The sequence below is a fragment of the Lissotriton vulgaris genome, chromosome 4_1, assembly GCF_964263255.1.
Source record: "Lissotriton vulgaris chromosome 4_1, aLisVul1.2, whole genome shotgun sequence".
Classification (NCBI taxonomy): Eukaryota; Metazoa; Chordata; class Amphibia; order Caudata; family Salamandridae; genus Lissotriton; species Lissotriton vulgaris.
This window is the reverse complement of record NC_141691.1, coordinates 1,460,373,777-1,460,389,569: the sequence shown is the minus strand read 5'-3', so window position 1 is coordinate 1,460,389,569 and position 15,793 is coordinate 1,460,373,777.

Genomic DNA, 15,793 nt, shown 5'->3' with positions numbered 1-15,793 from the left:
GTCGGGCCATAGTGTAGGAGGGATAGTCGTCCATTGCTTGCCAAGTAGCATCACTTCTGTCTTTGTCCCATTCAATTTTAGTGATGAGTCATTCATCCAGTTGTGGATACCTATGAGGCAGTTAGTCAGATTTTCAGGATGGTCAATCAACTGGGACAAGGAGACGACTAGTTGGGTGTCGTCAGCGTAACTCACCATTTTTATGTTAAATGGTGTTACCACGTCCTCGAGGGGGGCCATATAGACATTAAAAAGCGTCGGGCTCAGGGAAGAGCCCTGGGGGACGCCGCTGGTGAGTGGGAGGGTGGATGAGTGATGGTTATCGTCCCACACTTGGAAAGTGCGTCCTGTAAGAAAGGATTCGATCCATTTGATTGCTGTCCCAGTAAGTCCTGCATCCGCCAGTCTATGCAGAAGGACACGGTGGTTGACCGTGTCAAAGGCTGCACTTAGATCCAGGAGGATCACTGCCACTGATCCTCCTGAATCCAGTAAGCCCCTTGCCTCTTCAATGACTGCGAGGAGTGCGGTGTCCGTTCCATGGCCCGGGCGAAATCCGGTTTGGGATTGTCGAAGCAGGTTATTAGTTTCAAGGAACTGGGATAGTTGGATGTTTACCAGTTTCTCAGTGACTTTGCTGATGCCAGGGAGTAGAGATATTGGTCTGTAGTTGGACAGGTCCGATGGATCTAGCTGAGGTTTTTTAAAGAGTGCTTTAACCACAGCACTCTTCCAGCTATCGGGAACAGTTCCGTGAGCGAACGAGCAGTTGATGAGATCCGTGATGGTAGGTACGATTACTGAGGCTACGGTCTTGAGGAACCTGATTGGTGCTGGGTCCAAGGGTGATCCACTTTTCATTTTTGTTAGGGTTCGCTCGACCTCTAGGGGGGTGACAGGTCGGAATGTCTGAAGCGTGGGGCGACGGATGCTTTCAGTCTGGTCGAGGGATGTAAGGCTTTCCGTGAGGCTGGGGGAGCTGGGGGGTGGGAGGGAGGCCAGGATGCGGGTGATTTTATCGTTGAAGAAGTTCGCTAGCTCATTACTTCTGTCAACTTTAGGGGTGTTGGAGGGGGAAGTGATGGGGACCTTGATCAGCTCCTTAACGATTAAAAAGGATTCTCGGGCTGAATTAGTTGCTTCTTGTATTCGCGTATCATAGTATGAAGCTTTGGCTGATTTAATGGCCTCTTTGTAGAGTTTGACCGTAGACTGGTAGGCTTCTTTGTTGGCATGTTGCCAATTTTTTCTCCAGAGTCGTTCGGCTTTTTTGCAGTTTTTGCGAAGTGTTCTGAGATCTGCGGAATACCATGGTGCTGAGCCATGTTTGCCGTTTTTGTCTTCCCTATTTCTGAGTGGGAGTACTAAGTCTAGGGAGGCGGTAATCCAGTCCCTGAATCTTCTGTCTGCCGTGGTTGGATCTCCAGCGTGAGCAGGGATGTTTTTTTCAAGGGTCTTAGCCCATTCTTCCGTGGGGAGTCTGGACCAGGTCCTGTCCTTACTGAAGGTGGGGGGTATTCGGTTTTTCCTGAAGATTCCAGGTAATTGGAAGGGGACAAGGAAGTGGTCTGTCCAAGGGAGGGGAAGGGCCTCCTTCGCTAGCATCGAGGGCGAGCTGCTAAACACAGGGTCTAATAGGTGGCCCTTGATGTGGGTGGCTCCGGAGTTTAATAGGTGGATGTCAAAAGCCGCTAGGTCTTGAATCAGATCATTGGCTACCGAGTCGGCCGGATCTTCTAGGTGGATGTTCAGGTCCCCAACTATCATATAGTTTGATAGGGAGTGGGCCTGAGTTGTGACTAGGTCTAGAAGAGAGCAGGCGAAGGGGCCTGAGAGGCCAGGGGGGCGGTAAACAAGGAGTCCTGTTAGAGAAGTGGTTGGGTTGAGTGTAACGGTAAAATGCAGACTTTCAGCGTCGGTAATCTGTGCGTCGTGGGTTTTGCAGTGGAGGTGTTCTCGATGGATGATAGCTACACCGCCTCCTCTACCTAGAGGGCGGGGTAGGGATTGAATACAGTAGCCCTGTGGTGTTGCTAATACCATGTCTGATTGCGAGTGAGGGCCGAGCCACGTTTCCGTGAGGAAGAGTATATCAGGTTCCCTTCCTTTTTTGCCCTTGCAGATTCATTCACTGTTGGCAGATTGTCGATCCCACCGTGGATCAATACAACTAATCCCTACTCCGGATTCATTACCGGATCGCCTTTCCCGCCGTGTGGATTCCCATTGCCATAGGTAAGCCCGTAGCAGTCTCTAGTCCCCGCCCTTTTTCTTGACCCCGTAGCCGTTCCTTAACTCTCTCCCTCCATCCCTTGTCATCTCCTCCTTTCCCCCCCCCCTCACTCCCAGGCTTCAAATCATCAGACTAATACCGACCCCGAACCCCTTTCCAGGATCCTGATCGTCGGATTTGGCCCCACCACGGACCTGACGCTAGATCCACGCTGCCCAAGGTAGGTCCGCTTTGCCTACTAGTTTGTCCCTTCTCCATCCCCTTTCCTCCCCATCCCCCATCCTTCTCCCCTCTCCCGTGTACACTCTTACTCCACGTACTGGCTTGCTTCTTTACCCAGTCCTCACGTGGTCCACTTGGTACATCGATCACGTCCTCCAGGGGCCCGCATGATTCATTATCACCCTTGGACCCATCAGACATTGGTTTTCTCTGCTCGTGCATGTTCCCACCCTACGCACTGGCTTGATTCTTTACCCAGTCCCCACCAGGTCCACCTTTCGCATCCTCCCGAGGCCCGGATGGTTTAATTTCTCGCCGGGACCCATGGGACAATGGTGTTCTCTGCTTGCCGCTTCCACCATTCTGCACCAATATCACCTCCTTTCTCACTCCCTTCCCCACCCCTGTTCTTTATCACTGCATGACCATGATCCACTCTCCTTGTCGTCCCTGCAGAACTCTGCCCGACTCATTTAAGGGACACCTACGTGACTGCATGGACCAGCACCATAAGAGACTAACTCTGTCCTGCCTATCCACAGTTATTTGACCCCTCCACTTATTTAATTCATTTTTTCACTTCCTACTCCAACCCGCCCTTCCTCTCTATAGAGGCCTTGTTCTCTGCCAGCCCTTTCTCCACCTATACGTTGCCCCCCGTGCCCCCTGGCTAACAATCTTTCCTTGTCCCTTCCTGGAGCACTGCTCCTTACCCAAGTCCTGATGATGATCCTGATTTGAAAAGGATCGAAACGCTGTCGACCGTCCAGCGCGAATATAGGCGCCCCAGACCATATGGTTCCTAATACAAAACTGTATCACTGAAGTTTATTTCAAACAAATGAGGAACCATTTTTGCTGTCTTTTACTCACTGTACATAATTATCACCAGTCACCTGCGCCGCCGTCGGTGACTATTGTCACTTGTGTTGCTACTGTGTCGTTCACTCACTTGCACTGAGCACCAAGTACAATTTGGGTTTTCTTGAGTGTATTACATTGTCTTTTGCAGTGCTGCAATAACTGCGAAATTATCTCTTTTTACTGTGTGTTCCCCTTTTTGTATTTGGAATAAATATGATGCCGTGTGCGCTTATATGAAATACTGTGAAGAAGTACATCTCAAATGTAGGATGAATAAAAGGTTTCTTTATTCATATATCAGGAAAAAAGGATCTCATCCACAGAAGACACAGGCAGGCAGCAACTGACACAGTCCTGGCCCCGTTGACTATTCCCAGAAGAAATGGGACCCAGAATGTCTAAAGCTACATCCTGCCAACAACGTACCGGCATTTCCCTAATAACCATTGGTTGTGTCATTGTCTTACACACCTTGTCAGAATAGTTACATTCAACACAATCATGAATCATTAGTTCTACAAGAATATCTATACCTGGCCACCAAAAATTTAATCGTATTCTCTCCTTTGTTTTGGATATGCCTTGGTGTCCTTGGTGAGCTAAGTGAAGAATTTTTTCCCTAATCAGAGAAGGTGGGATAAATCTAGTGCCTCTCCACAGCAACCCATCCTTCTAAGGATAATTTGTCCTTAACATTCCAGTACCTCTTAGCAGTAACAATCAAATTCTTAAGACATGGCCACCCTTTACTCGTCAAATCACAAACTTCCTGTAACTCAGAGTCCGTACACATGGCGTCTCTCCAATCATTCTCTTGAACAATTCCTTCAACAATCTCACACACCTTGAACTCATCTACCTCCCAAGAATCTTCAGATGATAAAGAGGTCTGGTCATCCTGTTCCACAACTAATCTAGAGAGACAATCAGCAACCTTATTATTCACACCTGGTAAATATCTCACATCAAATTCAAAATCTTGGAGAGCGATAACCCATTTACAAATACGTGAAGAAATGGCATCCAAACCTTTTTTATAAAAGACCTCCTTCAATGGTTTATGATCAGTGTGAACCACAAACGAATTACCCCACAGAAACTTTTTCAATTTCCTAATTGCCCAATAAATACAAAGAGCCTCCGTTTCAATCACAGAATATGAAAATTCTGGGCCAACCAAAGATCTAGACAGAAACAAGATGGTAATCTCTTTCCCATCCCTCATTTGTTTGAGCACAGCTCCTAAACCTCGGGAACTAGCATCTGTGACCAAAATTGAATCATAACTTACATCAAAACTCTGTAAAGAAGGAGCTACTCTTAAATCTTGTTTAACAAGTTCATACTCCTTTTGACACACCTGAGACCAAGAAAACTTTACTCCCTTTTTTAACAAAGCTCTCATGTTAGACGTTTTATTTGCAAAATGAGGCACAAACTTGTTATAATATTCCGCCATACCTAGAAAGGTAACCAACTCTTCTCTAGACTTTGGCGTAGGCAAACTGTGTATAGTTTTCACCAACTTATCCTTAGGTTTTACACCATCAGGAGTCAAACAGTGACCTAAATAGTAAATCTCAGTCAGATTAAATCTGCACTTATTTTCCCTCAAAGTCAATCCTCTGTAGGGGCGTGGCTTGGGCGCCGATGGCGATGGTCGCCTGAGAGCTCGGCTCCGGGACTGAGCCCGGAATTATCCTGAACATCGGAGGCTGAGGGGCACCCCAGACCCCGCATTCGGTTGAGCGAGGCGACGACACCCTCCCGAGGGCCCTGGTGGAGTTTGGACGGAGGTGGCTTTGAAGAAATGCCGAAGTTTGCGGAGTGGCGGAGTGCGACCCAATATGGCGCCCGGACCCCTTTGTCCCCTTGATCGAACCTACGGAGTTGAGGAGGTCTCGCGGGTGTCGCCCGGCACCCGGCTTCACCAGCCTCAGTTGTTTTAGACATTGGACATTGGCTGGTTCGGACCCTCTACGGCGGGACCATACTCGTTTAGACGACCGGGCGGGTGCCCACGCGTTAGAGGGCACCGGGCACGGGTGCACTCAGTTCTAGGCAGTGGTCGGCACCGCGACTCCGCAGCTAGCTGCGAGTTCCTGGCCACCCCAACTACATGGATGGCGCGACACTCGGGCGCCACAGGACAACCGGGGGAGTTGGTGGCCCTCCCCCCGGAGCTATAGTGGGTGAACGGGCCTGCCCGACTTGGAGACGGGTGTCTCCGCCCCCTTATCGGTGCCCTCGGACGCCGTGGCGGTGGCGTGAGCCGAAACGGCGGAGTCTCCACAGGCTCTGGAGAAGGAGATCGCCCATTCCGGACTGGAGGGCGAAACCCCGGGAAAGTCGTGCTGGGCACTTACACACGGAGGCGACTACTCCGGGACCTTTGCGGAGAGCCCCTGGCAGCATGGGGAAACCTAAAGGAGCCAAGGGATCCAGCCAGGCCACCTCGGACTCTGAGGCCCAGGACAAGGAAGAACATGGAGATCCTAAAAGACCTGGTGGCGCACCACTCCAGCAACAATTCGACCGTGTACTGGAAGCCATAGAGGCAACTCGGTCGGCCCTACAACAGGACATTGCCCAGGTGGCGACTGGCCTGGGCCTCCTTAGGGCAGACCACGGTAAACTCTCGGACCGGGTCAAGGAGGTGGAGAGTACGGTGAAGACTATCGAACCGGCGCAGAGAACCCTGGCTGCGACGATAAAGGATGCCATGTCCCGAATCGAGACCCTCGAACGGAGGGCGGAGGATGCGGAAGGCCGAAACAGGAGGAATAACATTCGGGTAGTGGGCCTGCCGGAAAAGGTTGAGGAAGGCGATATGGTGCGCTACCTGGAGACCTGGCTCCGAGACACGGTGGTCCCGGAGGGCCTGTCCTCCTTTTACACTCTAGAACGGGCCCACAGAGTTCCAGCGCGGCCCCCACAGCAGGGACGAGCCCCGAGGCCGGTGGTGGCGCGGTTGCTACATTTCCGGGACAGAGACCTGATCCTAAATGCCGCCAGACACAATGGCCCGTTCCAGGTTGCAAACAGCCAGGTGAATATCTTCCCTGACTATACCTACGAGACGCAGCGCAAGCGGTTCTCCTTCCTGGCGGTTAAGCGTGAACTCAGGAGTGAGGGCATCCAATATTCACTCCTATTTCCCGCGAGGCTCCGAGTCATTGTCGACGACAAAACCCAGTTCTTCGACACCCCGGAGGAGGCCTGTGACTGGCTCGAACTGTACCTAACAGGGAAGGATGGTTACAACGCCTCGACCCATCAGGCGGAGGAGCCGGAACAAAGGAGGCGATCTAAAAGGGTCAGGAACCGCCGCGGCCGCACGGGAGGACCCTCGACAGCGGAGACATCATCTGAGCGGAGGGGAGTGTTGGAAGTTCTGTCGGAACTGTCGGGAGCAAGGGGCGAAGACGTCGAAGAGGAGGAGGAAAACCCGGGTGCTCGGGGGGCACCATCGGACTCGGAAGACTCAGTGGCAGACAGTACCCACACACCGGTGATCACACCGAAATCGGTGGAGGACCTTTTGGACGGACAAGGGTAATGGGATAGGTTGCCTTGTTTTGGGTGGGGCCCGGCAGGGGGGAGGCGGCTGCCGCTCTTTATTGCTGACAATGGAAGAGGGAGGGTTGGGAGGCTTCTACTCTTGCCCCGAAAGATTTTGACACGGGGGGGCTTATTATAGTCCTGGTAGCCTGGGCGACGAGGGCCCACTGCCTCCGCTCAGCCCGCACCTGGCCCATAAGGCCTTCCTACGGTGGCGACCGTAGGACTAGTGGGGTTTTTGGGGTTGTTCCCTGTAGAAGTTTGGATGGGATCTAGATGGTGCAGTTTGGGTCCTGTTCTGGGGTGGTTGGGAGTGGGTTTTGTTGGTTTTTGGGGGGTTTGGTTCTGGTTGGGGAAAATGGCCGCCGACAGCGCTGGGAGGATTGATGTTTTTTCTTTGTGGGGACCCGGACGGGGAGACTGTGCAAGAACACTTTGGGACAATGGCTGATGTTGCTAACTTGAAATGTATTACTTGGAACGTGAGGGGGCTTCACACTATGTCTAGGCGTCACAAGGTCCACGCTTATTTAGTGCGTAGGGGAGTGCAAATGGCGCTGCTGCAGGAAACGCATCTGAACAAGGCGGAAGGGGCGGCGCTTCAGCGTAGGTGGCGAGGGCAGGTCTTCTCCACGGCGTACTCTGCTTATGCCACGGGGGCGCTAATATGGATCAGGGCAGGAGTCCCCTTCCAGGTCACGAGGACAGTGTTGGACCCAGAGGGGCGCTTCGTGGCCATATCAGGCACGCTAGGAGGGAGGGACTTGAATGTTTGCTGTGTGTATGCCCCTAATGTGGACCAGACTGCCTTCCTTTCCGGGTTATCGGGCTCGTTGGCCCACTTTTTCACCGGTCCCCTCCTGCTGGGGGGAGACTTTAACTCCGTGGTAGATGTAGACATAGACCGCTCGCATCCCCCGCTCCCCGACTCCCCGGTCCGGCGGACGGCTAAGGGCCGTCAAGATTGGCAGACCCGCTGGGGTTTGACGGACATATGGAGGGCGCATCACCCCGCGTCTAGAGATTATTCGTACTTTTCGAGCCTTCATGAGCTGCATGTCAGACTGGATGGCTTTCTTGGTTCGTCCGAATTAGTCTCGGCAGCGGTCCGATCGGAGTATTTATCGCGGACCATTTCGGACCATAACCCCCTCCTGCTGGACATTCGCTGGTTCCCTGGGACGCCAGCGGTACCTACCTGGAAGATGCGCCCCGAGATCCTCGAGGACAGTGTCTTCAAGGCAGACTTAGGGGAGAGAATCACGGATTATTTTGCGTCCAACGGCGGTTCCGCGAGTACTAGGGCGTTCGAATGGGACGCTTTCAAGGTGGTGGTGAGGGGGTACTGTATCTCTAAGAGGGTGGGCATGCGGCGTGTTATCCTGGCTGATTTGGACGCAGCGGACCGAACGCTCCGCGCGCTCGAAATTAGCCGACCCGGACGCCCGGAATTGCAAACACAAACGGTAGAGGCGAGGGAGACGGTGGCGGTGGAGGTCGAACGGCTCCGCTGTTTCGATTATAAGGCCTACACGGTCCGATCTATAGCGGAGGGCGACAGGTCGAGCGCGTTACTGGCGTGGTTGGCCAACCCTACGCGCCAGTCCCAAACGACGACTAGGATGCGTAGGGCGGATGGGACCGAGGTGTGCACCCAACCGGAGATTCTTACTTGCTTCCGGCATTATTACGAATGTTTATACCGTAGTCGCTCCGCGCGTGACCCAGACCGGCTCGATCACTATCTTCGCCCGCTGGAACTCCGCACAGTGGAACAGGAAGTGGCAGACACCCTGGGATCTGACATAGGCTTGGGGGAGATCCGCGGGGCCATCAAACGGATGGCGAGGAACAAGACCCCGGGCCTAGATGGCCTGCCGGTGGAGTTCTATGCAGCTTATGCTGACCTTCTGGCCCCTCGTTTACTGGTGGTCTACAGGGAGGCGAAGAGGCTGGGTCGCCTCCCCGGCTCGATGTGTGAGGCGTTGGTGGTTCCTCTCCTCAAGCCAGGCCGAGACTCGTCTGGCCCGGGGTCCTACCGTCCCCTCTCAATGCTGACGGTGGACTACAAAATATTGAGCAGCATCTTGGCCTCGAGGCTGTTAGGACATATGGGCTCCATAGTACACGAGGACCAAGCCGGTTTCATCCCACGGCGAAATACGACCATGAACATCCGAAGGTTGTTTCGCTTGCTTGGGGAACCATTCGTGGATGCCCCGTCCCCGGTAGTTTTGTCGGTGGACCTGGAGAAGGCGTTTGATAGCCTGGAGTGGGACTACTTAAGCGCGGTATTGCGGAAATTCGGCCTCGGGGAGGGATTTATCAAATGGACAGCAGTTCTTTACGCTTCCGCTTCAGCCAGGGTTAGATCGGGCCCTTTGATTTCATCGCGATATCCGGTGGAGCGTGGCACGCGGCAAGGGTGTTCCTTATCCCCGCTTCTTTTTGCACTAGCGGTGGAGCCACTAGCGATGCATCTTCGCTCGGGAGCCCACTATACGGGCTTATGGACAGCGGCGGGCCCGCATTACGTCTCGCTCTATGCGGACGACCTGTTGCTCTTCCTGGAGGACCCGGTCGACGCATTACGGGGAGCGGAATTAGCGCTAACGGAGTTCGGAGAAGTCTCAGGCCTACGAGTGAACTGGTCTAAGACCTGCCTCTTCCCGATGCGTAGGGGTGTCCCCACTCCGGCGCTAAGTAGGGAGATCAGATGGGAACCCGACTGCTTTAAATACCTTGGGGTATTCGTGTACCACGACCAGCCCGACCTCCTAGACGGAAACATTGCCCGTTGCATACGAGCACTCCGAGGCAGCATGGATTTTTGGGCCACGCTGCCGCTCTCCGTGGCAGGACGCATCGCCCTGCTCAAAATGGTGGCGCTCCCCCGACTATTGTATTACTTTCGGACTTTGCCGATCTGGGTCCCACCGGCTACGTTTCGCCGCTTGCGTTCTATGGTGGTCGGGTTCCTTTGGGGCACGGGCCGGCGGCGGGTGGCCCTCAATACCCTGATGAGGCCGAAGGACGAAGGGGGGCTCGCTGTGCCGGACTTTGAGAAGTACTACCTGGCGGCGCAGCTCCAGACATACACCCAGGAGATAGCCAGGGAGTTCAGAGGCCCGGAAGACGGTAGAGGGACGGGTATAGCCAGGCACGTCCTCTCCTTTATCGCGCTGCGACAGCGTTTAGTCCTTCGGGACCTGTCGATGGAGGAGCGGACTATCCGACTCTGTTGGAATCGGGCTCATAACAGAGGTCACCTGCGGACCCCATATGCACCTGAAATACCATTGGGGATGCTGACGGCCCTCCCCCACGGAGGAGACTGGTCGCGACTGGCGGACTGGGAGGATTCGGGTTTACAGCTCGTCGGGGACCTGTATGAGGACGGAGTGCTCCTGTCCTTTCAGGATCTCATTGACCGCTTTGGGATCCCCCGGGGCGACTTTCTGCTGCACTCGGCCATTGTGCGAGTGATCCAGGCGTACTGGCAAAACGGACTAGAGGAACCTCAGTTGTCTCAGGTGTGCCAGTATGTAATGATGTCGGCGGGCACAGTGAAGGCGGTCACTTGCCTTTACGGCAGGTTGATTACCGAGGGGTTGGTCCCTCTCACCACACTGAAGTCCCGCTGGGAAGAGGACATCGGTAGGGAGATCCCGGAGACGACCTGGTCCCAGCTGGTGAGGCGAGCATGGAAGGGTACACGTAGCGCCCGTTTCCAACTGGTCCACTACTATGTTCTTCATAGGGCGTACCTGACCCCGGTTAGGATCAGGCGTTATTTTGCCACAGCCTCGGCGGAATGCCCTAGGTGCCCGGCTCAGGAGGCGGACCTCCTACACATGCTATGGGCCTGTCCCGGATTGACGTCCTACTGGCAGGAGGTGGCGGCGACTTTAGAAGAGGTGACGGGGAGGCACTTATCGTTCGATGCGGCGGTAGGGCTACTGCACTGGTTCCCCCATACCCCCCGGAATAAAATCACCAGTAAATTTATAGACCTGGGGCTCCTACTGGCTAAGCGAGAGGTGACCAGGAACTGGAAGGCACGTGCTGGTCCTACGGGCAGCAGATGGCACGGTGAACTTTTGAAATGGGCGGCGGGTGAGAGCGCGCTGCGATATCAGTTGGCTTGGAGGCAAAGCAATGAGAAGGCGCAGGAGGCCGCGTTAGAATGGGAAACGTTGGTGCAGGCCCTCAGGGATTATTGTACCCCCAGCGACTCCGAAAGCGAAGAAGCAACTAGACCCGAGTCCCGTTAGACACTGGCATTAACAGCACTATTACCTTCCCCGAGGGTCAAGCAGTGGATCCTACAGTGATAAAACTCCCTGGCGCTGATGGTGGGGGGGGGGGGGAGGGGGGAGTTTCACAATGACTGGTAGTTTGAGGGGGGGGGTATCTTTTTGGGGGTTGGGGTTTGTTTAGAAAAGCAGATGACGGACAGTGTGTTATCCGGACCAGCTCCAGCATCCTACTGACCCCAGCTACATTCGCCGCCCAACCCCAGGAATATGGGCCGCTTGGCTGTATAGCAATGCTATGGAAGGGGGTCGGTGGGCTATATCTAGTAAGAGTTGGCTATAATATGATGCTGGTCGTTACTGTATTGTTGTACTGATTCCTGCAATAAAAATATATTTAAAAAAAAAAAAAAAAAAAGTCAATCCTCTGTCCTCAAAACGCTCCAGAACAGATCTAACTCTAAGATCATGTTCACTTTGTGATGAACCAAAAACAAGTACATCATCTTGATACATTTTAATGCCAGTAATACCCTTCAATACATCCTCCATTACCCTCTGAAAAACAGAGGCTGCAGAGATTAAGCCAAAAGGTAAGCGAGTAAACTTATATGTGCCAAAGGGTGTGATAAAGGTTGTGAAACCCATGGACGTCTCATCAATCCTCACTTGATGGTATGCAGCCCTAAGTTCCAATGTGGAGAACATGCAAGCATCCCCAAGTTGAGTTAACATGGTATTGATATTGGGAAGAGGGTATCTATCCGCCACAACCTCTCTATTAAGACCCCTAAGGTCAACACAAAAACGAATCTCGCCTGAGGGTTTACGTGCTAAAACAACAGGCGAAACCCATTCACTTGCCTCAGATTTCACAATGATTCCATCATTCAAGAGTTTCTCTAATTCCAACCGCATAGGCTCCTGCATAGCTAAAGGAACACTACGCACTTTACATGCCACTGGAACAGCATCTGTCTTCAAAATAATGTTATGAACATAACCAGAAAGACAACCTAGTTTGTCACTAAAGACATTTTTAAATTGACCTCGCCAATCAGGATAAGATACCTCATTTTTACTCAGATTAGTGACCTTTTGTACACCTACTACATTACAGCCAGTAGCACATGAGGACACATCATTTAAGACAGCATTATCCCCCCCAGAGTGAGATACTATGTCTCTTAGAACAATGCAGGGGTTCTCACCAGGAACTAAAGAGACATGTAAATCTGCCTGATGAAACCAACTTAGAATGCTGTGCCCCCTGCAGGAGATGTAAATTTTCCCCGCAGTAAGTCGTCCCTTGTAGTCAATTTGACCATTGAAATAACCTACAAGTTTAATAGGTTTTCTCCCATAGGCCAGTGGTCTTATATCAGGCTTAAAAACTTTTACCTTTCCAAAAAGTTTCTTTTCAAAGAAAACCTCGGGTATTAAAGTGATTTTTGCCCCAGAGTCAAATAACATTTTGACTTCACAATTATCAATGCGTACGACATCAACAGCACCTTTACACTTTTTCCCATCAGATAAGGAAATTTCACCACAATGTAACTCATCTGAATCAGAATTAAAGTCTTCATCAAATAAGGAAATCTCACCACAATGTAAGTCATCTGAATCAGAATCAGAGTCATCATCAATTAATACTTCTTTCACTTGTTTTAAAAAAAAATTATTTGGGACCTGCTAGCCTTCTAGTAATGCCCTACCTTACCGCAGTTGTTACATTTAGAAGATAAAGCAGGGCATGATCTATCATTGGCTAGAAGATCAGAGGCATTACAACAAAAGCATTTTAGTTTTGAACTAGTGGAGGTTCTGGAAAAATTATAAGAAGAAGGAGTGGAGTTGGACATTTTCTTAGAGGTTCTAGTTGTAGCTCTCAGGTCTGGTTTTTCCAGGGACTTATTCTTATTAACAACTAGGACTTTTTCCTCAGACGTTTCCTTCTCTTTCTTAAAAACCTTTACGCATGCATCAGAATGTTCTAGTCTTTTGGCTATAGTGATGACCTCCTCTAAATTAGGATCATCTTTTTGCCACAATTCATCTTTAATTTTTTCTAAACAACATCCTAACATGAATTGATCACGTATTCTTTCCTCTAAAGTACCTTCAAATTTACAAGTGGCAGCCAATTTGTGCAAAGCTGTGACATAAGTCTCTATAGATTCCTCATCTTTCTGCATACGCCTGCCAAAGTGGTACCTTTCTAAGATGGTACTCACTTTTGGCAAGTAATGTTTATCCAGTTTTTTTAATGTTGACCTCAAATTCATTTAAATTGTTCGCTTCTTCAGTAGTTAATTCAGGCAAATGTTCGAACACTTCTTGCCCCTCAGAGCCTAAGCAGTGCATTAAAAGTGCAGACTTCCTTTCCGCAGAAAGAGAAGTACCACACACCCTTGCATAGTTTAGAAACACTTTTTTCCATTTGGACCAGCGAATGGGTGGATCCCCTGGTTTCGAAAGGAAAAAAGGTGCAGCTGTAACGTTCTGCATAACTCACTATTAAAATATCGGAAAGTGTAAGCACAAAAGGAGAAAACAAAAATATATCAATAAATCAAAATCAGCAATAACAGTAAAGTATGTCAATGAGGAATAAAATGACATCAAATATCAATATATCAATAAATTAATTATCAAAAGAAATGAGGTTATTAGCAAAACCTGTAAATAAATTATAGTTAAAAAGGCTAAAGAGTATGTGCAGTATAAGTATAGTTTATGAACACACACTGATAAGGCTGAGTGTGTCAGCGTAGACAAAGCCTTTAAATCCTGCGAAGCAAAAATGTAACTTAAAAGTGGAGTTTGACTGCACACATTAATGAAGCTGAATGTGTCAGCGTAGATAAAAACCTCAAAGTCTTTAAATCCCACGAAGCACAGTCAGACGGTACTTAAATCCCACGAAGCACAGTAAGACAGTAAACTGATGTTTTTATCCTGATAAAATAAAACGCTGTTACCTTCTCTCATTCCTCATATGCAAGTACGTGAGGAGAAAGGATTAGCGAGGAGGAAGCGGCGCTGCAAACTGAAGCTCCGGTGTGGCGTTGTTGCGTTGTCAAGCGTTGCCAAGGAAGGAGCTCTTTGTGACGTAAGTGGAGCGCAGCGCAGAGAAATTTGGAACGCAGCGTTAGGAGCATGCGTGCATCGTGTAATAGAAGAGCTTGGAGCGTGACTGAAGTGAAGAACGAGGAACGTGCAGATGAAGGTACTTATTTACTTTCGAATTGCACAAACTGTAAACTCGTAGTCACGAAAAAGCCGATAATAACACAATGGAAACAAAGTTATTTAACCAAATACCTCAGCTGCTTAGTCCTTTAGAAATGAGGTAGAAGCTCGGCAGGCAGTTATGCAACTAAATAAATCAAAATGCTCCGTGTAAACAAATTAAACGAAATGCTCCGTGACTCGCCTCATCAATGTTTAAGACTTCAGGGATTGAAGAGGCATGAAAGAAAAAGTACTTCAAAAGCCAACCGATGACAGATAATTTGTAGTTTAAAAGTCAAGGAAATCTGCCGTTTTTTTTAATTTGTGATGAGCGGGCAGATACTTTCAAGCCTCAAAAGAGGATACAAGGGCAGAGAAAGGATAAGAAAAAAAAATATCAATATAATGTAGAATCTTCTTTTCTTTGATTTCCAAAGCCCAATAAGAACGTAAAGTAGTGCAAAGTACCTTAAGTTGAGGCTTGGTGTTGAGATCCTTTTTGAGAATTCTCTTTTAAAAGAAAAGTTTTTCTTCCTCTTCAAGATGAATACTGAAAGTTGTAAGAGAAGTCTTCATCCCGTCCTCGTCGCCAATGTGAAGAAGTACATCTCAAATGTAGGATGAATAAAAGGTTTCTTTATTCACATATCAGGAAGAAAGGATCTCATCCACAGAAGACACAGGCAGGCAGCAACTGACACAGTCCTGGCCTCAATTGGAATCATAACATATCTACATCATGACATTATAAGAATAACATTCTACAATCAGCAAGTCCCACATACATAACACAGTGAAGGATACCACAAATACCAAAAGAGACTTCTTATCTCCTTTTTGATAATGTTATATACATATCTTCTCTAATTGTCTCCAAGTTAGACCAGTTGGGATACTGTATGTTAATTGCCTGCAGGGTATACGGCACAACTAGAACAAAGGGGGCCCTGTGGCTACGACAATACGTCTCCACCGGACACCCTCCATTTTGTCCTTTTGTGTCCGTATTACTCATTCCTGAGAAAAGTGCATCTCAAGGGGCTTTTAAGGAAACACAAGTTCAAGCAGGCCCGGGTGGCCTTAATGTTCCTAAAACTGTGCCCTGATGTCTATACATCATCATGTGTCACACGTTTTTTAAGATCTGCCCTAAAGCTAAGAAATACGAGGGGCTCATAACAGGAGGACACTTTTAATTTATTTAGTCGATAAGTGGGGACAACAGCTGGCGCTCCTTTTTAGAGTTTTATTGTTTTTTTAAATAATATCTTAACATTTTTATAGTAGTGTTTTATACGTTTGCGGTGCTCTGATTGTCCTGTAACATATGTGATGATTAATGTATTGTGATGTTGTGTTGCGGAGTGTGTATCTTTTATGGTCATATTTTTCTATATGCTGAATAAAGATTATTATTATT